Source organism: Oncorhynchus nerka, linkage group LG24 (genome assembly GCF_034236695.1).
Source record: "Oncorhynchus nerka isolate Pitt River linkage group LG24, Oner_Uvic_2.0, whole genome shotgun sequence".
Lineage (NCBI taxonomy): Eukaryota > Metazoa > Chordata > Actinopteri > Salmoniformes > Salmonidae > Oncorhynchus > Oncorhynchus nerka.
Window position 1 is genome coordinate 36,888,854 of NC_088419.1, and position 26,977 is coordinate 36,915,830.

The window sequence follows — 26,977 nt, forward strand, 5'->3', positions numbered from 1 at the left end:
GATCCCTGTAGTGGCATTGGCTTTCTTTGGGGTGGTTTTTAACCCTATCCCAAACTTAATCCTAACCATAACCATTTGGAATGAGTGCCTAAACTTAACCCTTAACTTCAAAATGTAGAGAAATGGAATGATGCAGAGCAGCAGGAGCAACAAATACACTTTGAAATTTGATGGTTGGAGAACGTGGATAAACTTGTTGACAAGGACAGGGAGCTCAGTATTGGTCTTATTACTAATACTGTATACAGTTGAACAAAAAGTCAAAGTACTGTAAATTACAAGAATGACAAATATGACGAGAAAGATGAAGAGATAGAGGGAGGCACGCCTGAGGCCTATGTCACCCCCCAATACCCTACAGACACACACACGCACGCACGCATGCACGCACGCAAACACACACACACACACACACACACACACACACACACACACACACACACACACACACACACACACACAGCTGTGTCCCAGAGGATCAACTATAACAGCTTTGGGAGTGTGTAGTGGGAGGGAGAAGAGCAGGATTAGCATGGTTCTGCTGCTGATGCTAAAACCACTGGAACTCAGCATGGGTCTCCTGCAGAATATAGCTTCCATCTTGTCTTTGATAACTCTCTATATAACACCCTATATTATAGCAGAAAATGACTGCCCGAAAGGTCAAGATTGGGTTTGTTTTGAAATGACTCCCCTTCTTCGATAGCACTCTCTTCTTACATAAAGCTTTTATATCGGGGAGCCATGTGGCAAGAAATGTTGTTTGGCAATTATTGGATTTCTAAAGGTCGCGGATACACTCTAAAAACACACACACACACACACACGCACGCACACACACAAATACACAAGCACACTCAAACATAACCGTTGTGATGTATGAATTAGTTCTATTAGAGCTGTGTAAAGATAACGCCCTCAAACAGCAATGCAACTCTGGCTTCTTGGCAACTACATTGGCCCTTATTTATCCTAGCTGCCTGGTAACTCGAGCGGTTTGTAAAGTGGTTATCTCCTTAGGGAGTAGCTGAAATATGTCCTCCCCTCCCCTTAGGGTAGTATCAGGCAGGCCTTGGCAGAGATAAACGCTCAGGATTATTGTTGTCACCACGTTGGCGAACCTCCCATTGTTTTCTCCTGACATTGTTCACCTGTCAGGAATGCTTAGCTGCCTTTAGAGAGTTCTGTCTCCTCTCCACATGTATATAATTCACCCTGTTCTCTCTCCATGTGGCCCCCGCATGACTTTGTTCTTTGGCACGTTGTCCTCAGCCATTGTATAAGGGATGAGTGGCTTCAAAACTTTTGCTTCCCCCTGCTCAAGTGCTAGCATGTTGTGTTAACTTCATTCAATTATTCAGGCAATGAATGGCACTATTTCCTCTCTCAAAGACATCAAGGATCATCTCATTCAACCTTGTTACTGAATTTGGCTCATGAAGAAGCATGATTGTATAAAATAAATAGGTCATGATAATGTTTTCTCTTAATCTCCCCAATGGATACAATTGTTTACTATATCAACAATTCAGCGCTAATATCACTGAAATGTTCAATACTTAGCATCCTTAATTAGCAGGCTTTTGTCGAGGACAACTCTATCCAGGGCATTACGTTTTTATGGCAATTTTCTCACACAGCTTCATTGTGTAATTGATATCCCGTTCACTGCATAGCCGTTCATGCCAGGCGAGCCTGAAAAGAGGACGGAAGAGCCCAGAGGACCAGCGCAGCACACAAAAAAAAGAGCTTTGAAGTGAAGCTAATAGTGGAGAATTCAACCTACATACGGCTGTGAAGAAGAAACACATGGTTGCTTTTCATGGCCCACATTTTGTGTCATTTTGTGTTTTGTGTCTCTGTTTGTGTGTTTTAGGTTATACTATCCTTTTGGGAACCAGAAGTCCCCAGAAAGATAGTAAAACAGGGAAAATTGGGACAAGTGAGGAAATTTCACTGGTCCCCATAAGGAAAAAAACAATTTTACACTTAGGGGTTAGGGTTAGGGTTAGGAGTTAATGTTAGGAGTTTGGGGATAAGGTTAGGATTAAGGTTTAGGGTTAAGGGTTAGGGAAAATAGGATTTTAAATTTGAATCAATTGTTTGGTCCCCACAAGGATAGTAAAACAAACGTGTGTGTGTGTGTGTGTGTGTGTGTGTGTGTGTGTGTGTGTGTGTGTGTGTGCGTGTGCGTGTGCGTGCATATATGTGTACACTCAGAGTGTCACGGTTGTCGTAAGAACGGGACCAAGGCGCAGCGGATGTTGAGTTCCATAAATTTAATTCAAAGAGAAACTTAAACAAAACCAAATTTAACAATAAACGAACAACTAAACGTGGTGCACATGCACAAACAAAACAATATCCCAGGTGGGAAAAATAGTTACTTAAATATGATCCCCAAATAGAGACAACGATTACCAGCTGCCTCTAATTGGGAATCATACAAAACACCAACATAGAAAATATAAACTAGAACACAACATAGAAATTATAAACTAGAACACCCCCTAGTCACGCCCTGACCTACTACACCATAGAGAAACAAGGGCTCTCTATGGTCAGGGCGTGACACAGTGTTTGTTTATCTTCAAGGTACACCATTTTTTTGCCTGGTACCACCCCTTTTTGTGTTATCGACACAGTTTGGAAAATCGTATAATTAATATTTGCATGATACAGTACCGCCTACTTAATAACTATATAACTGCCGTGAGTCCTAACTGCCTCACTGCAGTACTTTAGGCAAGGCCTCTTGATTGGCATGGCATGATGGCAGGATCTGACCTTTTGGTTGCTCTAAATATCAGTTGTTTAGTGAAGCGGAGACCACAGTTTGTTCCCTACTCGGGCCTTGCCTCTGGCTGTGCTTGTACTGTGGAACCACATTACTAGTCCAGCTATTAGGCACATAAAATGTTAAATTTTTCCTTTGAAGTAAGCCAGCTAAGGTCTCGCCCACGGATTAGCCCCATTTCCCCCTCAGGCAATCAGTTAGTCTGCCAGTCCGCCATCCGGCGCAATTTTGGCCCAGTGTTGGCAACTGGCCTCCTTAGGATTGACCTAGGTCAGAATGCCCATGTCAGGACAAATGACAGATCAGACTTTTGATATTCAAATATTAGCACATTTTATATCCCTAATATCTGGGCTGTAGTTGTCAGTAAATAATGTCAAAGAGCTTGTTTTCTGAAAAGCACTTTATTTGATCGTATTTTCATCAGTGACAGATTTGACTTGATGTATTTCATAGCTGATAGGAAATATTACGTTGGCTTCTGTTTTTGGAGGTATCGGGTAATGTTTTATTTTTTGTAGACTACGATAGGGATTACGTCTGTATCATGTTTTTACCAACTGACAAGTGCTGGGTTCTGCCTAATGCAAAGTCAGTATTTCTATATGCATCCTTACATAGATAACATAGATAATGTTATTTTAAACCATCCTACTTTAATTTGGAGATAGCCTGGTCCCAGATCTGTTTGTGCTGTCTTTCGAGTTTGGAAACAGCACAGACAGATCGGGAACCGGGCTAGCTTTGAGACCAGTTAATAGCAAGGCAGTGCAGAACAGATCACCTCGACCCGTTTGCATCGCATCCTTAGGACGTGTCAGTGTGTATTGTGTTTGGAGGGTTATTGTTTTCTTATCAAAAATGGATTCATAGTCTGTACTCTGTAGCTGAAGGTTGCGGCAATAACAAAGGGGCTAACGTGATAACAGAACCCTGAGCACTAATGCAGCCCAATGTATTATACATGGCCCAGCGGCCCTCCATTAGAGAGGCCTATCCCCCACTCTTTACTACTGCATGGGGAAGCAGAGCAGGCACAGCTATACCGTACAGTACTCACAGTTTCTTTGCCTACCCCGCCCGCACTCTTCTTCGTCTGTAGTTGTCTCTAGCCGTCTCCATGCAGCTGGTGAAAGCAGATGTAAGACAGGGTGGGCTCTTCTGAACACACCCAGACCGACGTGACATCAAACAGAGGTGAGGGGGAACGAGAGGAAGGAAGAGAAACACACAGCACTTTGATGCGGAACAGGATTTCTTTTTTTTTTAAATGCATGTTGACATTTGGCACCTTCTTGTGTACTTCAGTGACAGGTTGTTAAAAAATGTCTTACAAATGTGTCAAAGCAACAACCTTGTATTCTTGTTAGTATTGAAACTTTGAATTGTGGCATTGACTTTTGAATGGCACTGATCCGATGTACAAACAGTCGTAACTGTCAAAATGGAGGCTCTTAGCTCAGGGTTATAATACAGAGGTGTCATTGGTGTTGCCGCTGCCTACGAGAGTACATCTATTCAATTTTATGGGAGTTAAGTACTCCCATGATCCCTTGGATTATTACAGCATGATTTGGTGGATGCAAACTCATAAAGGGGACATTGGGGATTGATATTGAACTCAGCCAACCCCAAAATGTATCCTACTATTATGCTGTTGTGCCATGGCCATATAGTTAGTTAAAGGTCTCTAGATGGATAAACCCATTTTGGCATGGATATTACCATTGAGGGCTTCCACCATTTTGAAGTAGTCAATTGGGCGGGGCATTTTATGGGTTAAGGAAGGATTACATGATTCCATCTGGGTAATCAGGGGGGACCAGCTAATGAATTATTCTTGTGAATAAACATTGAGAGGCAGTATGCACCCTTTCAGTTTGTTTGCCAACTCATAGCAGAAGACTAAGAATGGCTTCTTTTAAAATGGAGATTGCCTCAATAGTATATTTGAACTTTTTCAAGGATCTCAGCTGCCTTATACCACTGGGATTAGAAATGATTTGAGTGACTAAACAAGTAAATAGCCTGCTCCTATTTCCCGCTTACGATCATGGCTGTATGGATGTATGGCGACACTCAGACCTCTTCGATACGGTGGCCAAATCCAAACAGTTTCACTGTCTGAAAATTAAATTGCAAAACTGCTGGATTGTTAAATATGCTCTTTGATGCATTGACCACAAATCATCTACATGGATATGCAGTATGAATTTAATGAATTAAGATAAATGAAAATCAATCGCTAAGGAGGAGTGGGGAAGTCGTTCTCCTCAACGGCCCTTGCTCCAGCAATAAAAAGAGCAGCCTTGCAGTTTCAGGCCTGTTAGTAAGCACATCCAATGTAATATTTATAACATTTATTGGCTACAAAATAAAGTCCAGCTTTCCTGAATTTAATCTCCAGTTCACAAAAAGACCAAGGCTACAGGGGATGGCAAGGAGAATACAAATCACCTCTCTGCTTCCCAGTGAAAAATGTCCTGCAGCCCACCATACAGCTATTTATGTCTCACTTAATTTTAATACCAACGTATGTGGGTCAATACCGCAATATCAAAACTGTCATGATACACTGAGTGTACAAAAAAAAGTAAGAACACCTTCCTAATTTTGAGTTGCGCAGCCTCAATTTGTCGGGGCACGGACACCTACAAGGAGACGGAAGCGTTCCACGGGGATGCTGGCCCATGTTGACTCCAATGCTTCCCACAGTTGTGTCAAGTTGGCTGGATGCTCATTGTGTGGTGGTGGACCATTCCTGATATACACACAGGAAACTGTTGAGCATGAAAAGCCCAGCAGTGTTGGAGTTCTTGACACGGACCAGTGCACCTGGCCCCTACTACCACACCCGCTCAAAGACACTTCAGTATTTTGTCTTGCCCATTCACCCTCAATGGCACACATACAGTACAGTCTCAATTGTCTCAAGCCTTAGAAAACTCATTCTTTAACCTGTCTCCTTCCCTTCATCTACACTGATTGAAGTGGATTTAACAAGTGACATCAATAAGGGATCCTAGCTTTCACCCGGATTCACCTGGTCAGTTTGTGGAAAGGAAAATGGAAAGAGCAGCTGTTCTCAATGTTTTGTACACTCCTTGTATATCATATGATGTATCATATAGGTTATTGAAGGTTATTGGACATGCAAAAAGGGGCATTTAAAAAAAATAAAGATGACAAAGTGCTTGACTGAAAACCTGTCGAGGTTGTGTTGTATGATAAGCGATGTACTATTGCTGCAATTCTCTATCACAAAATGTGGTGGGGAGTAGTTGTTGTGGTTCCTATAGAATCTTAAATAGCTGCTTATTGTGGCCATGTTTGCCTGTTAAATCAATGTGGTGCATGCTGGAGTAGCTAAAATAGACTTTGACAAGAAAGTACACACTGCCATGTTCAGCTGCAATATTTGGATGAGATTACGTGTTGCTGTTCTTTCTCAACCCTCACCAAATCCCTGTTGTTTGTATACGTGTTGGTTGTCTTACTCACCCTGAGTCCAAGCACACTACGCCCCCTACCTCTTGATCAGCTTTGCCCTTTGTCAGACACCCTACTATACAGGCTCAGTGGCTACACATTGAGCTACACACGGGCATCGCGTTAGGTTTGGTAACCCCTCTAGCAATTCAAATAGAGTAAATAGGTTAAATAGATCAACTTTATTCAAACTATTTATTAACCCAGGCTCTCGATTGTCTACCTCGCCAAACCGGGCCAATTTGAAAAATAGTCTTCTGTGATTTTGTTAAAGCTGACATCTTCATGAGAGAAACAGTGGCACTGTCCCCCTCCCCCAGACACATGAAATATAGTTTTTTTTTTTACTTTTTAAAATGAATCATAATACATATTCTGCTGTTCTATCGTGCGTATAATGTTGTGCAATGATGCAATGGTGTCTGACCCTAACCCTATCCTAGTTAAATAAAAAAAAGTGACATTAGAAGCATGTTGTTGGTGCACTTTCTCCAACTAGAAAGCTTTCTCGCAATGCTTTCTCTGTGTCTACTACTGGGATGTACTTTATTATAGTAATTGCACAACCTGTTTAGTTAACTAGAATAACCTTTGTGAGCATACAATACCATGGCAGGGCTTTCCATTGATTTCCAATGTGTTCTCACAAACCGGTTAAAAGCCCCATTCAGACTTCAGAAGGGCACCAGTGTAACGATGTACGCTGAGAGTCGGGAAGTGAAGTGAATACAGTGTGAATACATTTAATACAGTTAATTCATAAATAAACAAAACAAGAACCACAAACAGCGCACCGACATGACACAGAAACAGGAACAATGACGACTGGGGAAGAAACCAAAGGGAGTGACATATAAAGGGCAGGTAATCAAGGAGGTGATGGAGTCCAGGTGAGTGTCATGCGCAAATGCTCGTAACGCTGATGACAGGTGTGCGCCATAAGCGAGCAGCCTGGTGACCTAGAGGCCCGGAGAGGGAGCACACGTGACAACCAGGCATACTAGAAAGCCCAACACACACACACACACACACACACACACACACACACACACACCAACATGCATACAGTCAGTTAAACCCCTCAGCAGTGTTTCCGAATCCTCTTCTTAATCAAGGTAAATAGAGTGGACCAAAGCTTTGATTACTCCAGATTCTGAGAAGTGATTTAATCCCTGTTCTGACCATCTCATTAAAGCCCCTTGAAATGTCTGTTTAGAACCTTAAGATGAGACCCTCATCAGTGACATACAGTCTTAAGACAGTCTTTCAGGGTCAGACACTGACTTTCACCATTAGGATGCAGGTCAGACAGGAATTTTACATGCTTATTATTGCACAGTTAACGTGTATTGGAATAGGCAGAGTGTGTGTGTGTGTGTGGAATAACTGAATGTTTTAAGTAAATGTATACTGTAGGTATTAAACCGGCAACTCACTCTTGAGATAAGTAGCCTAATTTGGGCGACACAGAGGAGAGTCATTTATGGCCTGAGCATTTCTTCATGATCTATCGCCACTGCGGTTGGGCTGCCTATAAAGGTGTATTTAAAGGTGCTTAACGCTGATAAAGGAGTAATACTAGATAATGTTATGTTGGACTCCTACTAGGCTGTCTTTAGCCTCCTTCGGCAGTTGAATTGTGCTATCAACAGTGTCCACAGTAAACAGAGTCAACAAGATAGATGGTGAGAGGAAGAGGCCGTGCAGCTCTGCTTTCGCACGTTACTAAAACATACATCTTGAGCCATTCTGCCTCTGTTGACTGGTGGCTGTGTCTGTGAAAGGGAGGTTGTCGTTGTGCGTGGGAACTGCAGTGTCTGTGTATGTGGGGGGGGTGTAACTGCGTGTGTGTGCTCGTGCCTGTCCCTGTGTGTGCATTTGTTTTGGTGCTGCATGTGTCAGCGTGTATTCAAAGGCTCTGATTTGTACCCACTGTATTTTTGCACCTTCAGCCTATTCCTCCTTTCAAAATGACTCCATCACTCCATCTTTCCTTTGCCAGGTTCCACCGAGACTGGGACTGCTCTGTGATGACTCACACAAACAACTATTGATCAGTTGTTTAAAAATGCACTTCTGTACTCTACAGTATCTACTGCTGTGTTTGAGTATAGTCCTGCTAGTGCCTGTTAAGAACCGGCTCAATCCCCATAGTTCAGGATAAGGCTCCCATCTCCCATGCAGTGTTCATGTGAGGATACGATACAGTAGGCATGTGTGGAAGACGAGGATTTAGCCCAGATAATCAGATAAACTTGGAATGAAAGACAAATTGCCTTCGGGCATTCCTGTGCTTAACCTACTTAATTGTAGCATTCTCACTGTAACAGGTAACAGTTTAGTGGAAGGGGACATTCACATTAGGAGACTATTAGGAAGCATTACTTTGTAATTAGTTATAGGCATGTCATTTAGCCCTTAGCACATTGAATTTGAATTTCAGCTACTGGTGGGCTGGATATTGTGTTTCAATACAATTATTAGGGTCCAACCATTTGGGATTTTATAGTAAATCATGTAATTGAGTTATATGTGGTTAAGGAGCCTATATGGGTTTTATATACATTTTTAGATTGAGAGCAGTAAACTGTAACAGCCAGGCCTCAAAGACTATATGTACTATAGTAAACCTAAATCTGTGACACTGAAATTAGTATGAAATGTTACATTTGGTACGGTTACATAAGACAGAAGATTACTTAAGCCAAAAATGAAAGGAGGGAGGGAGGTTGGGCGGGTGGGTGGATGTATAACGTGAACATCTAGCAAGCCAAAGGTTGAGTGTCTGAATCACGTCACAGACAACCTTAGAATTCTAGCTAATTAGCAGCTTTGCAACTGTATATTACATTTTTGCTTCCTTGTAACTGCCTGTAAGCTAACCCTAACCCTAACACCAATCTTAACCCCTAACCCTAACTCCTAACCCCTGACCCTAACCTTAACCCCTAAGTTATTGTACAAATTGCAATTCATCACAGATCATATGAAATGGATGATGGACATCCACAAATTAATACCGTAGGAAACGTTAACATATTATACTAAATGGAGGGAAGGTGATTTACAATTACTATGGACACTAATGGACACTAATATTATATTAGCTGGAATTGAGACGTATGATTGCAGTGGGGTAATCTTCCAGGAGAGAGATTTTTTATTTAAGTATTCAGCATGTGAGTCCAAAATGGCTGTTTTAGTTAAGAGGATATCTACTCATATTTCTTCACCGTGCATGATTATTCAGTTCTGATTATAGGCCTATGCCTGATGCCAAGCCCATACAGTAGTAAAGTAATCTAACCCTGAAAGACATCATAAAGATGATCCATCACAACCCAGAACCATATCATATACATACAGTATGACTCTATCTCAACCCAAACACAACTTGACATTCAGTGAGGGCACACACACTGATTTCCCCCTAAGTGTGCATGTCCAGTCAAACAGGACAACAATAGTCACAACATCCCTTCAGCGGTCTCCGATCTGAGTGTGTCAATGAGCGAGTCAGGAACCTGTTAAGAGAGCAGAGCAGACTGCACACAGCGTGCACAGAAAAACACACCGTTGCTCATTTAGTTTCTTGCTTTGTTTCATTCCATGCTCCGGCCTCTGAGAGTTCATTTGGGCCTGTCAAGATTGATAAGCATGCGTCATCATGCTCTGATTAAAATGTAATGTCTTCTCGATGCCATGTCATTTGAATAAGAGATAGATGGAGGAGGTAATGCAGTGGAAAGCAGAATAGATTTCATGCAGTGCTTCTGTGTGAAGCCTTGTGCACAGGAATAGCACAGGGTGGAGCAAGTCTACATCAACCCCTGGCAAGATGTTTAAGTTGCAGTCATTCATACTTGTGTGGACTAGCTAGATACCTGGTTCTTGTATGAGTCACCTCTTGTAGGTCTTTTCTCTTTTCTGGGTTGTGCATTTTTCTTCTTTGTTGCATTAGTACTCGGGAGCATTATCGTTGTTGTCAAAGTAATTTAGGTCTCTGGTAATGTTTTTATTCTGTTTTAGTCTTTCTTCCAAACAATTTAACAAATGGATAAAAAGCACATGGTAAACAGCGTTCACTCTTTGCAAACCCCGTTTGAGAGCGGACATGCAAAAACACTTTCTCCCCAAGCCTAGCGCACCTACTCCCTTAGATGTGATGGACATTTTAAAAACATGTTTACTTTGATTTTGCATAAAAACATGCCTTAGCGAGGCGGATTTGAGGCGGATTCAGAGGGTGACAGGCGGAATTGAGGCGTCTTTTCTGAGGGGCACCTTTGTCAACCGTGTCACCCTACCTGACTGACTGAGGACGGCCCTGTCAACACCAAGTCACACTGATGTTTATTCATGTCCCCAGAACAGACCTATATATAGCGGAGCAGAGAAGCTAGCGGAGAGTGATACAATTGCATTTCAAGGAAAAAATAAAAAAACACCTTCCGGATAGGCTGTCAGCTGTACACACATTTTTATTTATTGGCTGGCTTCTCGAGACATTGTTTTGTAAGTGAGGCCTGTGCAGGCTGTTTCTATGTCTTATTGTTGTGTGTAGACATGGACGGTAATAGTTTTGTTCCATTAAGATTTAGTTGTTTTTCTCTGGACTTAACTGTCTTTTCTCCAAGACCTTTTGCCACCAAAGTGGAAGGGTATGCAAATTATTATCACTTCACTGTGTACGCTTTCTCCTGCATCTTGTAGAGAAGTGCAGTCACAGACGATTAAATGTGGAGCACACAGAGGATGGTCCATTTAAGACAAAGATGTCTGAAACTCTTCCGCTATTAGCATGTCCATGCGCATTCTGTCAGTCCCATGTGTTTTCCTGTGTTCTTCTTAACTAATAGTATTAATTCATTACCTGGAAAGTCTTCTCTCTCTCCCTCTCTCGCTTTCTCTCAATCTCTCTCTCTACCTCTCTCTCTTTCACTCTTTCTTTCCACAGCCCCAAACCACTGTTTTTTTCATGAGATTAGTAGTGCAATTTGAACATAAATCATTCTAAAGCTGACAGTGGGGCTCAATTTGCATGACACAGCAAGATTCCTATTTAGGAAGTTTGTCTCACCTAGGAATGAAATACAAGGCACCATGGCTCACTGCAACACGACTGTGTTGGATTTGGGTTTGGGAGCTTATACTTTGCGAAGATGATGCTTTCAAGCGAAATATCCGGGAGTCATGGCATCTAGGGGTTTAGGGTGATGATTTCGGGAGGGGCAGAGCTGCAGCAGCTAACTGTAATGACAAACTCTAGAATAAGTCCATAAGAAGAGACAGCGAAGCAGACCCATGTGTTGGCGATAGCCCCTTTTTAATCTCTGCCAGGGATGGGTGGTGTGTGTCTGTGCGCGTTTGAGCTCTTTAGCCAGACCTGACGAAGATGCAGCTCTTACCATTGTAGACACTGATGATCTAAGTAGGCAGGGAGGCCAGGGATTGAGGTCACATTACACCCAAACCAGAACTGTCCAACTTCATATCACGGCAGCTTGGCTCAACTTTTGAGTTTGGGTGTACAGTTTGTTTAGTTACGTTTGGCTGAGGTAATTCAAACTTTCTCAGTCGAAACCTAACTATAGCTAACAGTTAACTATATTTTTGATGATGGTAATCTTTATGTGCCAACAAAACTAACGAACAACCAATCAAGTGCCAGATCCCTTATAATCGTTGCTTGATTTAATTTGATTTCCCCTTGCCAAAGACACACTGTGTAGCTTTGCCTCAGTAGCACCTGATAGGTTTCAGTGACAAGAGGAAGCAACTCCAGCCAGAGGGCTGCTGCTACTCGTGTGCTGCTGTGCCTGGGAGAACTCACCCGGCAACACATCAGAAGTCGTAAATCCATTATTTATGCTCTCCAGAAACATCAAAAAGGTTTCCTTGGCATTCGTGAGAACGATGAGATGGGATGCGTGCTAATCAGCCGAGCACGCAATCTCTGAAGACTCCTGGTCACCTCTGACCCTTCCAACACAGGGGGTTTTAATCAGAGCCTAGCCAATTCATTATTGGTGTCAGTGTAATGGCAGTGTAATAATAATAATAGCATGGTGATTTGGCAGATGCTTTTATCCAAAGCAACATACTGTACTGATTAACAAGATATCTCAAATATGTGCTGTTGCTGAAATTGACAGCACTTATGCATGCTCCTACCAACTAAGCTATCTGGGCAACTATTTAGTGTCTACTCTTAAGTGTGCTTGCACATCAACCTTTTTTTAGTTCCTTATCTTTTGGGCACTGATGTCTCTAACTCTCTGCCCACTTCGGTGTGTTACCTCCAGTACATCTCGGCCCTGAGTGTGAACAAGCTGCCGACCAACCAACGCCATTATGACAGACACATCTTGCCTCTGGGGCAGGAAAGCCTTCACTGCATTGACTGGGGGCATCATACAATACCGCTGTGCATGCTGAGAGGTGTGACACCACCTGCTCGGTGAGCTGTCTCTCTCTCAGTCAGGATGAATCATTGAAGAGGGAGGGAGGTGCAGTGAGTGAACACACACTTTGTCTTAGAGAGTGTGCCTGGCTTATGCTATCATGGTGTGCAGAACACCATACCATGTATGATCAGTCACAAAACTGTGCTGTGTCCTACAGTCCCAAAACTTTAGTGGTTAGAACCGTCCCAATACCTTGCAATGTAGAACAGTCCCAATAACTTGCAGAGTAGAACAGTCCCAACATTTTGCAGTGTAAAACAGTCCCCAAAATTTGCAGTGTTCAACAGTCCCAAAACTTTGACATGTAGAACAGTCCCAACACTGCCATTTAACACAGTCCCAAAAATTTGACATGTAGAACAGCCCCAACACTTTGACATGTAGAACAGTCCCAACACGTTGACATGTAGAACAGCCCCAACACTTTGACATGTAGAACAGTCCCAACACGTTGACATGTAGAACAGTCCCAACACTTTGACATGTAGAACAGTCCCAACACTTTGACATGTAGAACAGTCCCAACACTTTGACATGTAGAACAGTCCCAACACTTTGACATGTAGAACAGTCCCAACACTTTGACATGTAGAACAGTCCCAACACTTTGACATGTAGAGCAGCACACCAGGGTGGGGTGTAGAGAGTGAGGAGGAATACCTCACTGCATCTCACAGCGTGAGAGACTGCCCCAGCTCCTGCTCTGTACTGATGCAGATTAAACAGTTGCACTTCTACTTCAGGGCTGCTTTAGATTGGCAGTGCTTTTAGTTCCCTGGGTTTTGCAGACAGTGAATTTTAAAACACGCGTGTGCACACAATGGAGGGTGGATACTTTTTGTTGCCATGCATATGCCACAGTGTGCATGAAGACGTGATTTTAGCATAAGAACAAGAAGAGGTGTTACATGTGAGAGTGAGAGTGAGACATAGAAAGCACTGGGTGTATGTGCGTAGAATGTGGTGTGTGCACCATCAGCAGGCTGGTCCCTTACAACATCAAAAAAATATGTCGAATTTGCTGCAGTTCCACATGTGAAATAGCTGTTTTTACATGTTGAGCTTAAATAGTTAATTATAGTACAATTATATCTTCACATTAATTTAAGAGTTCACATGCAAGAAAACTCCCAACTGTTAAAATCTCACTTTCACGTGTGGAAATCCAGATTCATGTGGGGTTGAAATAATGTTATTCTCCTCACATGTGGAAAGGTGATGTCAATATAATTAAAAGAAGGATATACAGTGGGGCAAAAAGGTATTTAGTCAGCCACCAATTGTGCAAGTTCTCCCACTTAAAAAGATGAGAGGTCTGTAATTTTCATCATAGGTACACTTCAACTATGACAGACAAAATGAGAAAAAAAAATCCAGAAAATCACATTGTAGGATTTTTAATGAATGTATTTGCAAATTATGGTGGAAAATAAGTATTTGGTCAATAACAAAAGTTTATTTCAATACTTTGTTATATACCCTTTGTTGGCAATGACAGAGGTCAAATGTTTTCTGTAAGTCTTCACAAGGTTTTCACACAATATTGCTGGTATTTTGGCCCATTCCTCCATGCAGATCCATCTAGAGCAGTGATGTTTTAGGGCTGTTGCTGGGCAACACGGACTTTCAACCCCCTCCAAAGATTTTTTATGGGGTTGAGATCTGGAGACTGGCTAGGCCACTCCAGGACCTTGAAATGCTTCTTACGAAGCCACTCCTTCGTTGCCCGGGCGGTGTGTTTGGGATCATTGTCATGCTGAAAGACCCAGCCACGTTTCATCTTCAATGCCCTTGCTGATGGTAGGCTTTGTTACTTTGGTCCCAGCTCTCTGCAGGTTATTCACTAGGTCCCCCCGTGTGGCTCTGGGATTTTTGCTCACCGTCCTTGTGATCATTTTGACCCCACGGGGTGAGATCTTGCGTGGAGCCCCAGATCGAGGGAGATTATCAGTGGTCTTGTATGTCTTCCATTTCCTAATAATTGCTCCCACAGTTGATTTCTTCAAACCAAGCTGCTTACCTATTGCAGATTCAGTCTTCCCAGCCTGGTGCAGGTCTACAATTTTGTTTCTGGTGTCCTTTGACAGCTCTTTGGTCTTGGCCATAGTGGAGTTTGGAGTGTGACTATTTGAGGTTGTGGACAGGTGTCTTTTTTTTACTGATAACAAGTTCAAACAGGTGCCATTAATACAGGTAACGAGTGGAGGACAGAGGAGCCTCTTAAAGAAGAAGTTACAGGTCTTTGAGAGCCAGAAATCTTGCTTTTTTAAGTGGGACAACTTGCACAATTGGTGGCTGACTAAATACTTTTTTCCCCCACTGTATACCCATTGATTCTTTGAGAATATAACGTCATACCCCATCAGAACCCCAAATGCTCTGTAAGCTTGTTTTACTCCAATGTTTGTAAACAAAATAAATGTAATCAACCACTGTATAACCTAAAAACATGGTTAAAACTATAATTGTAATATTATGCATGGTCAGTATTTGCATCCATAGCAGTGGGGATTTTAGCATGTAAACGTTGGCGGGGCAAACTCAACAAAACAAAAAATGTATCCCAGCTTGTCCCAAGCAAAACATAAACCCAAAAGTATTGGTAGCAAAACAGAATATTGATAGGAAATCATTTCGAAATGTGAGAACAAATGAATTGTAAATGGATGCAATAGTTTTCAGTGATTTAAAAAAAAATGATTACATGATTAAATTAAACGCCTCCCTCTTTCCTGTAATGTCCCTTATCTTTGGTTATGTTTCTTTGGCCTTTGCTTATTGCTGCCTTTTTTGCAAGTTGCACATTTTAGACCATTCATTCCCTGGATGGAAGTTGTAGTGGAAATTTCAGTTCTGAGAGAGACTTGGACAATTATTCAAACAATCATCTTTATTTAACATTGATTAATTATTGCAATAATGAAACCGTCGACCGCACACTCTAGGTTGTGTTGCCGAGAGCTTAACTGATGAATGAAATAACAGCGATCTTATATAGGCCCTAAATGCTCAGTCAGTCATTTCTACCATTCCCATAAGCCACCTTGATCCATCTCCTGGTTATCTGCACGGGATGTTGTTTTACTTCCAAACCGGCTTAGTTTCCCAGTTGCCAGGAAGATGAGACAATGAGACATTGTTCGAAACTCTTTCTAGGCCATCACTATCTCAGGTCACACACAAACATCTTGTCTCTAGAATGCCAGCTTTTAGATGTTAATCACCAAGTCATTGTCAGCTCAAGCTATCCCTAGCAATACCCGTTTCCTTAACCAGATGCCCAGACTAACTGCAGGAAGCTAGAGTGGACACCATAAAAACTCAACATTAGCAGGCCAGTCTTACTCTTAGTTAAATATATAACTGTTTACTATTAATATCAAACAAATCAGGTAAGTATGTCATTTTTCCCTGACATAGTACTAATGTAGCTGGAAGTAGTGAATGTCTAAAAGTAATGTTTGAAGTCCAAGTGTCTGAAAAGTATGGGGTTTGTTCACACGTGTCCGAAAATCACGTGATACTTTTATATATGTTTTTTTTGTAAGGGGTAAAGCTATGGAAGAAGAACCTTCACATACTGCTTTGGTCCACTGGTGCGTGACCGAATGTGCCTGTGCTGCATATCTGCCATGGCCTCAAGTCACAGCTCTGTTATAAAGGGAAACTAACACAAGAAAGAAACATAGTAGGTCAGCATCTTCTTACTGAGGTGATCAAAGCAATATGGCGAACCTGAAAAACTCTCTGGTACCCCCTGATGTCTATTAGATTTATAATTACTGAAGGATTTTTTCCCTTACCAACATTCATTAATAATTAAAAAGCTATTCGCATAGTATGATTCAACTTGGCTGGTAGGGGTTAAGATTGTGCTGAATGGTTAAGCACTGAGTACCTTTCAGCAAATGTTGCTTTAAACCACTGTAATTAGCAGACAAACTACAAGCTGCAATTATTTCCCATCATTGTTAATAACAGCTGGCTGCATTCATTCTTAGGTAGATTTATAAATGTATGTTTTAATGTTTCATTTGTAATTTCATATGAATTTCACGGCTGTACAAAGCTTGTTTTTGTCTCGTTTTGTCTCTTTTTGTCTCTTTTGCCCCTCTCCCTCACCATGGCATTGCAAGCCTATGAAAAAAAACTCCATTGTCATAATACATCTGCATTGGTGCTCCAAAGTTGTGAAAATGAGTGTGTTCCATATCTTAAGTCTCAATGGGCCATAAAAAAAATTGTTCATCAGTTTTGTACAAAGACGTTAGACTTTATCCTGGCAGTGCTTCCCTTTGCCTCTGTGAATATTTAAGTCATGTTGTGCAGAATTATGCTAAATGTATGCAGTGCACATATTTTTCCTGCAAGGCTATCAGAATATTTGTTGCACTATGGCTTATATTCCAGGGGGTGTGAATACGATTCAACAGCAGATGCCAAAAAGCCAAGTAATTTCTTGGAGAAGATTGTGTTCCTGTCATCCTGTGGACTGGTGCAGGTGTCCCAGGGGTTAGGTATACATATCATCTACCAAAATGGGAACATGTCCCGTCCTCCACTATAGAGCAACAAATTAGGTCACATATGCAACAAAGTATTTTGCTGACCAAGAGTTGTAAAAATCAAATTAAAATCAAATCACATTTTATTTGTTAAATGCGCCGAATACCACAGGTGTACAGTCGTGGCCAAAAGTTTTGAGAATTACACAAATATTAATTTCCATAAAGTTTGCTGCTTCAGTGTCTTTAGATAATTTTGCCTGAGAACACAGCCATGAATAAAGAATGGTACCAACACATCCTCCGAGAGTGTCACGTTCTGACCTTTATTTCCTTTGTTTTGTCATACTTTAGTATGGTCAGGGCGTGAGTTGGGGTGGGCAGTCTATGTTTGTTTTTCTATGATTTGGGTATTTCTATGTTTCGACCTAGTATGGTTCTCAATCAGAGGCAGGTGTCATTAGTTGTCTCTGATTGAGAATCATACTTAGGTAGCCTGGGTTTCACTGTGTGTTTGTGGGTGATTGTTCCTGTCTCTGTGTTTGCACCAGATAGGGCTGTTTTGGGTTTTCACGTTTCTTGTCTTGTCTTGTCTTGTCTTGTCTTGTCTTGTCTTGTTTGTTCGTGTTTATCTTTGAATTAAACATGAATCAGAATAACCATGCTGCGCTTTGGTCCGCCTCTCCGTCAATGGAATAAATCCCTTACAGAGCAACTTCTCCCAACCATCCAGGAACAGTTTGGTGACGAACAATGCCTTTCCCAGCATGATGGAACACCTTGTCATAAGGCAATGCCCCAAACAATCGGAAAGGTGGATTCATCAGAGAAAATGACTTTACCCCAGTCCTCAGCAGTCCAATCCCTGTACCTTTTGCAGAATATCAGTCTGTCCCTGATGTTTCCTGGAGAGAAGTGGATTCTTTGCTGCCCTTCTTGACACCAGGCCAACCTCCAAAGGTCTTTGCCTCACTGTGCGTGCAGGTGCACTCACACCTGCCTGCTGCCATTCCTGAGAAAGCTCTGTACTGGTGGTGCCCCGATCCCGCAGCTGAATCAACTTTAGGAGACGGTCCTGGCGCATGCTGGACTTTCTTGGGCGCCCTGAAGCCTTCTTCACAACAATTGAACCACTCTCCTTGAAGTTCTTGATAATCCGATAAATGGTTGATTTAGGTGCAATATCCTTGCCTGTGAAGCCCTTTTTGTACAAAGCAATGGTGACGGCATGTGTTTCTGTCACGCCCTGGTCTAAGTATTTTGTGTTTTCTTTATTATTTTGGTCAGGCCATGGTGTGACATGGGTTTATTATGTGGTGTATTTAGTCTTGTTTTTTTGTAGGTATTGGGATTGTGGTATAGTCGGGTTTTCTAGGAAAGTCTATGGTTGCCTGAAGTGGTTCTTAATCAGAGGCAGGTGTTTATCGTTGTCTCTGATTGGGAACCATATTTAGGCAGCCATTCTTTGAGTGTTTCGTGGGTGATTGTTCCTGTCTCTGTGTGAGTTTGCACCAGTATAGGCTGTTTCGGTTTTCGTGTTACGTTTTCTTGTTTTGTATTGTTCGTGTTTCATCATTATTAAAGATGTATGAAAATTACCACGCTGCATTTTGGTCCAATCCTTGCTACACCTCTTCAGAGGAGATAGAAGAAAACCATAACAGTTTCCTTGCAGGTAACCATAGTTGACAGAGGAAGAACAATGATTCCAAGCACCACCTTCATTTTGAAGCTTCCCGTCTGGTATTCAAATTCAATCAGTATGACAGAGTGATCTCCAGCTTTGTCCTCATCAACACTCACACCTGTGAGAATCACTGACATGATGTCAGCTGGTCCTTTTGTGGCAGGGCTGGAATACAGTGGGAATAGTTTTGGGGCATTCAGTTCATTTGCATGGCAAAGAGGTACTTTGCAATTAATCTGATCACTCGTCATAACATTCTGGAGTATTTGCAAATTGCCATCATACAAACTGAGACAGCAAACTTTGAAAATTAATATTTGTGTCATTCTCAAAACCTTTGGCCATGACTGTAGACCTTACCGTGAAATGGTTACTTACAAGCCCTTAACCGCTCTGGAATATGTGGGACGTCCCACCTGGCCGAAAGCCAGGGAAAATGTAGAGTGCCAAATTTAGAAAAAATATATAAAAATCTAACTTTCATTCAATCACACATGCAGGATAGCAAATTAAAGCTACACTTGTTGTGAATCCAGCCAACATGTCAGATTTCAAAAAGTCATTTCGGCAAAAACAAACCATGCTATTATCTGAGGATAGCACCTTCGTAAACCAAGATAGAAAAACCTATTTCAACCCTGCAGGCGCAACACAAAACGCAGAAATAAAAATATAATTCATGCCTTACCTTTGACAAGCTTCTTTTGTTGGCACTCCAATATGTCCCATAAACATCAAAAATGTTCCTTTTGTTCAATTAACTCAGTCAATATATATCCAAAATGTCAATTTATTTGGAGTGTTTGATTCAGAAAAACACCGGTTCCAACTTGCGCAACGTGACTACAAAATATCTCAAAAGTTACCTCTAAACTTTGCCAAAACATTTCAAACTACTTTTGTAATAAAACTTTAGGTATTTTTTAACGTAAATAATCAATAAAATTGAAGACGGGATGATCTGTGTTCAATACAGGAGGAAAACAAACTGTAGCAAGCTTTCTGGTCACGCGCCTCTAACAGTACACTTCAAGTGACCTTCGTTCAAATTGGCCGTACTTCTTCATTACACAAAGGAATAACCTCAACCAATTTCTAAAGACTGTTGACATCCAGTGTAAGCGATAGGAACTGCAAGAAGGTCCCTTAGAAATCTTGATTCCCAATGAAAACAAATTGAAAAGTGAGTGACCTCAAAAAAAAATCTGAATGGTTTGTCCTCTGGGTTTCGCCTGCTAAATAAGTTCTGTTATACTCACAGACATGATTCAAACAGTTTTAGAAACTTCAGAGAGTGTTTTCTATAAAAATCTACTAATAATATGCATATCTTCTGGCGATGAGTAGCAGGCAGTTGAATTTGGGCATGCATTTCATCCGGACGTGGAAATACTGCCCCCTGTCACCAAGAATTTGACAAACATTGCAGGTCAAGAAATAGAGTTAATAAAATATTTACTAAATTAACTCAATAAAACCCAACATAACAGTAACAAGGCTATATACATGAGGTACCAGTACCGAGTCAATGTGCGGTGGTACAGGTCAGTCGAGGTAATTTTTAAATTGACTAGATAATAAATAGCAAATAGCAGCAGTGTAAAAACAAAAAGGGGGTGGTTCAATGTAAATAGTTTAGTTCAGCGGTCTTATGGCTTGGGGGTAGAAGCTGTTAAGGAGCCTTTTGGTCCTAGACTTGGTGCAACGGTGCCTTCCTGTGACACTGCCTAGTATATAGGTCCTGGATGTTAGGAAGCTTGGCCCCAGTGATGTACTGGGCCATACGCATTACACTCTGTAGTGCCTTACGGTCAGATGCCGAGCAGTTGCCATACAAGGCAGTATTGCAACAGGTCAGGATGCTCTAGATGGTGCAGCTATAGAACTTTTTGAGGATCTGGGGACCCATGCCAAATCTTTTCAGTCTCATGAGGTGGAAAGGTGTTGTCGTGCCCTCTTCACAACTGTCTTGGTGTGCTTGGATCATGATAGTTTCTTGGTAATGTGGACAGCAAGGAACTTGAAACTCTCAACCCACTCCACTTCAGTCCTTTTCCAATAATCCACGATCAGCTCCTTTGTATTGCTCACATTGAGATAGAGGTTGTTGTCCTGGCACCACACTGCCAGGTCTCTGACCTCCTCTCTATAGGCTGTCTCATGCAGAGGGAGGTGTTTTGTCCGAGGGTTTTTTGCTTAGTGATGAACTTTGTGGTCACTATGGTGTTGAACGCTGAGCTGTAGTCAGTGAACAGCATTCTCACATTGGTGTTCCTTTTGTCCAGGTGGGAAAGGGCAGTGTGGAGTGTGATTGAGATTGTGTCATCTGTGGATCTGTTGGAGCGGTATGCAAATTGGAGTGGGTCTGGGTTTTCTGGCATGATGGTGTTGATGTGAACCATGACCAGTCTTTCAAAGCACTTCATGGCTACCGACGTGAGTGCTACGGTGCGGTAATCATTTAGGCAGCTTAGCTGCACTTTCTTGGGCGCAAGGACTATTTTGGTGGTCTGTTTGAAACATTTAGGTATTGCAGGCTCGGTCAGGGAGAGGTTGAAAATGTCAGTGAAGACACTTGCCAGTTGGTCCCCGGATGCTTTGAATACACGCCCTGGTAAACCGTCTGGCCCTTTGGCTTTGTGAATGCTGACCTGTTTAAAGCCTAGCTAATTTCGGCTACAGAGAGCGTGATCACAAAGTCGTCCAGAACAGTTGATGCTCTTCAGTGTTCCTTGCCTCAAAGTGAGCATAAAAGGCATTTAGCTCGTCTGGTAGGCTTGCATCACTGGGCAGCTCGAGGATGGGTTTCCCTTTGTAGTCCGTAATATTTTTCAAGCCCTGCCACATCCAACGTCAGAGCCGGTGTAGTAGGATTCAATCTTAGTCCTGTATTGATGCTTTGCATGTTTGACGGTTCATCTGAGGGCATAGTTGTATTTCTTAAGCGCCCGGATTAGTGTCCCGATCATTGAAAGCGGCAGCTCTAGCCTTTAGCTCGGTATGGGTCTTACCTGTAATCCATTGCTTCTGGTTGGGATATGTACGTACGGTCACTGTGGGGATGACGTCGTCGATGCACTTATCAATGAAGCCGGTGACTGAGGTGGTATCCTCCTCATTGCCATTTGATTAATCCCGGAACATATTCCAGCCTGTGCTAGCAAAACAGTCCTGTAGCGTAGCATCCACTTAATCTGACCACTTTTGTATTGAGCCAGTCACTGGTACTTCCTGAGTTAGTTTTTGCTTGTAAGCAGGAATCAGGAGGATAGAATTATGGTGTGATTTGCCAAATGGAGGGCGAAGGAGAGATTTGTATGTGTCTCTATGTGTAGAGTAAAGGTGGTCAATCGTTTTTTTTCCCTCTGGTTGCACATTATTTGCTTATGGCATTATACAGCTCATTGAGTGCGGTCTTAGTGCCAGCATTGGTTTTTGTTGGTAAATTGACGGCTACGAATGATATGGATATGAACTCTCTTGGTAGATAGTGTGTATACTGCTTATCATGAAGTATTCTACCTCAGGAGAGCAATACCTCGAGACTTCTTTAATATTAGACAACGCGCACCTGCAGTTATTGACAAATTGACACACAGCCCCCGCCCCTCGTCTTACCAGACGTAGCTGCTCCGTTCTGCCAAAACACAGAGAAGCCAGCAAGTTCTATATCATCCGTGTCATCGTTCAGACATGTCTCGGTGAAACGTAAGATATTACATTTTTTATGTCCCATTGGTAGGATAGTCTTAATCGTAGAGCGTCCAGTTTGTTTTCTAATGATTGCACATTGGTCAATAATACCGAGGGTAGTGGTGGTTTACTCAGTTGCCGACTAATTTTCAAAAGGCACCCAGACCGCCGCACCCTGTATTTCCGTCTTTCCTTAACTCAAATGACGGGATTTGGGCCTGGTCTCCGGGAAGCAGTATATCCTTCATGTTGGACTCAACGAACTAGACAGAAAAAAACATTTGTCTATTTCGAGGTGAGTAATCGCTGTTCTGATGTCCAGAAACTCTTCTCGGTCATAAGAGACGGTAGCAGCGACATTATGTACAAAATGACGTAACAAACAATGCGAAAAAACAAACAAAATAGCATAGTTGGTTAAGAGCCCATAAAACGTCAGCCATCCTCTCCGGCGCCATGATAAGGCTTCGTTGTACCGTTGTTTCTGAGTGCCCTTGAGAAACAATAGAGTGCAGATTAGTTTGAGTCATGGTTGCACCGTTACTGCACTGTTGCACCGAAAATGGCTTGCTTCTAGCTCAACCAGATCAAAAGATCTGACCCATATTACCAGAGCACCATTTTTATCTTCCTAGCGGATCGCCAGGACCATAAACAATGTCGTGGGCTGTGGTGGAAGAAGTGGTGGAAAAAGTACCCAACAGTCATAATTGAATAAAAGTAAAGATACACTGAAAAGTAAAATACAACAGTACTTGAGTAAAAGTTTAAAAGTATTTGGTTTACAATATACTTAAGGATCGAAAGTAAAATATTAATCATTTCAAATTCCTTATATTAAGCAAACCAGACGGGACCATTTTTCTTGATTTTTAATTTACGAATAGCCAGCAGCACACTCCAACACTTAGACAACCATTTAAAAACAAAGCATTTGTGTTTTGTAAGTCTGCCAGATCAAAGGTAGTAGGGAATGTTTTCTTTATAAGTGCGTGAATTTGACCATTTTCCTGTCCTGCTAAGCATTCAAAATGTAACCAGTACTTTTGGGTGTCAGGGAAAATGTATGGAGTAAAAAGTACATTATTTTCTTTAGGAATGTACAGTAGCGGAGTAAATAGTACTTTAAATAGTACTTTAAAGTATTTTTATTTAAGTACTTTACACCACTTTGTGCTATTCTAAAACGACTTGAGCGTCTGTCTACGTTGTTAAAGGGATACTTCGGGATTTTGGCAATGAGGCCCTTTATCTATCTGTCAGATGAACTTGTGGATACCCTTTTCATGACAAAATCTCGACTTATCCTTTCAACCATTTGTTCACACTTTGCTCAATCAAGTTACCTTTTTGGCTAGAGCTAAAAACCTGGTATATATATCCAAACATTTTTGTGCAATAAAAGGTGGTGAATGAATAAACTACAGAACTCTTGCAATGCATGAATGAGAACTCTTGCATGTTGTCATAACAAACCTGATGTTTTTAAAGATAGGAAAATAGTGATTTTACACAATGTAGAAACCTATTATTCCACAAATTACGTTGTAATGTCAGTGGCAGGTATCAACATTTTAGCTTTTATAATAAATTCATGTATTTATACTGTTACATATTAGTTTTTAGGGCTTCTAAAGTAGCTAGAATTCATATAGGCCCAATATAGGCTGAATCTCAATCAATTTAAGAAAACATATTTTCTGGTGCTCCAAAATTGAATGTGGTGCTCCTAACTTTTTGAAGTGCTACCAATGAAAAATTTTAATTTATATCCCTGCCTGTGCAGAACCAATAATGCATGTCTGGATCAATCTACACTCCCAAAAAATATTTGTATAGATATTTTTCTATTATCTTCATATTCCCGTGAAAAACATGCTGCACTGTAAATTACGCTGAGATTGATAGAAGTGGTCAAGTGACAATGTAGCTGTAAATCATCTTAAAACAAGCCATCTTAATGAAAATGACTGGAGGTGTCATTACATAGAGTGTGACTAAATGTGGATTGAGGGAACGATATCCTATACAATGTGGGGGTATAAATTGTGAACACATATAGTTGTTGTAATGGAAACGTACCTGTTAGGGAGGAGAGTGACTGTGAAAGGCCACTAGCTCTTCTTGAGTTTCGCAGATTGTGATATCAGCAGACGAAATTAGAAATGGCGGGTGCAGTGTAATAGTATTGGCTCGGCCCCAAGGGAAGGATTGCGTATCGGCGTAATGAATTGCAGGGGAGGGAGTCCCTGGGCTTTGCTGCTCCATGTAAACACCATAATGGAAATATATTGGATTTCCTTTAGGCTCCTTGCACTGGTTAATTGCCAGATTGACAGACCAACCTGAGATCTTTATCCAAAAACCACCTAGAATACAGAGTTCCCTTCCCTAAGTGAACAGCCAGCAGAGGCATCCTCTGTGTATGGTTCCTCTTTTTGGTCCCGATATTATGAAGTTTACGAATATTTCACGCTGGTGTTTGTTTGTGTTTTTCTTTTAGGTGAGAGCGTAACCCGATGAAGAATGATACATGTATATCACATGCAAGGGAGAGCAATTGCCAAGAATTTTCTGGAAGAGGAGAACGAGACATACCTTGTTTACTGCCGTCAAAGAGGCAGAAAGGTTAGTGCTCTTTGTTATACCATAAATTACTCTACCTCACTCATGTTTGAACAAGAAATTTGTTGGATTTGTCAAGATGAACACTTTATAACAGTGTAGCCTGCCTATGTTGGCTTCAGAGGTGAACAGCAGTGCAGTGGGGAATCAGGCTCATTTCTTTAACTAATTAAACAGAACTGTGACTAACTACCCTGGATTTACGTAGAAACACACTTAACCTCCCAGTGAGATGTTGCCGACAGTCAATGCTACCTTCTAGCAGCAGACAGTGACGCCAATTAAGTAATTTAACTTTACTGTAACTAACTACCCTAGATGTATGTAGAAATATAGTAAATATCCCAATGTGATGTTGCTCCCTGCCAATGCTACCTCCTAGCAGAGATTCCATTTCAAACGGACACTGATCCACCTCTCAAAGCCGCAAGGCACTAAGAATGGCAGCAGATGAGCAGAGCAATGTTGGTGAAAAGTTTCCCTTTGTGCTGTGTCACTCATTAGAGACTAGACAGACACCTGTCCTATGGCTAACACAATCCCATTAGCCCAGGGTAGGAGTGGGAAAGGGTCAGACAAAGACACAGCCTCATCTTTATTTTATTCATTCGACTGAGAATCTGTGTGAGTTTGATTGCTCTTCACTCACAGTGAGACGTGTCCCCCATACGCAATCATGGCCCAGTCCATGGCATTAATTGTATGTACCACTACCATAGATTCGGCTCCTTAGGTTTCTTTTTCTCCCAAGGTTGACGATTCCCTCTGGTTTCATCTGTCGTCTCCCAGGACATACAGATTTATTTGGGTAACGGCGCTAAAACGGTGTAATTGCCATCTGCATTGAATAACAAATTGTTGATTGCAGATGCTACCATGGCTGCACGTACGAGGTAGCACCAAGGGTAATGTGCTTGTCAGGTTTCTCCCATACCGGCCACAGCTGTTTTATGGCTGTGAATTCACTGAGACAGAGATGGGGATGTTTACAAAGCCAAAGATATCCTGCCTTAAAGCGCAGAGCCCAGGGCCTTGAGTGCTGCTGGAGCTACACTAGATACCCCCCTAAACTGTATCCTGTCTGTGGCTGGCTGGATCTCCCTGGAGGTATATGCTTTTAACCTTGACTCACTCCCCATTCCCAAGCCATTTGGCAAAATAAAGGAGGAAGGAAGGAACACACAGAGGTAAATTACACACATTTGACCACTCTCACTAGACAGGCCACTGGAGCCTGGGGAAATTAAGCTCCACTGATAGTCTGTACTGTGCTTTATCAAACAGTGGTTATCAGTCTTTATATTCATTAGGACTCCATTTGTGGCTGTCCTGTTGTTGTGGCTGTTTTTACTGGTCTCAAAGCATTTCACACTTCTTCACCATTAAGAAAATCACTAGATTTGAGATTGATTTGCCCGGCTCAGTGTTTTAGCAATCTCAATATCCCGGCTCCTCGGTTCTGTCCAACTTGGGGTAGATTAAAGGAGGATTGAGGATGAAGAAATAAGCACCACGATATACAATGATCTTTTGGATAATTAAAGGGGACTAGAAACACCTCAGAAAGTAAAGAGATGTCTTCAATTCACTAATACTAAACATGTGCATTGAACATGGGAACATCTCTATTTTGGGGGATTTTGATCTTGAACAATGTTTATTAGTGGTATGGGTAGCGCCATCGTGCATTGCTATAGTAACGACTGCGTCATTG

General features: G+C 41.8%; 1 protein-coding gene across 1 annotated transcript in view; it reads left to right on the forward strand.

Annotated features, from left to right (window-relative positions):
* Positions 1-26,977, forward strand: part of LOC115107929 (leucine-rich repeat and fibronectin type-III domain-containing protein 2-like) — a 147,269-nt gene that overhangs the window by 16,383 nt on the left and 103,909 nt on the right. Inside the window, exon 2 of the mRNA XM_029631704.2 lies at positions 25,142-25,266. The gene's annotated coding sequence lies outside the window, so the exon portion shown is untranslated. The remainder of the gene's footprint in view (positions 1-25,141; positions 25,267-26,977) is intronic.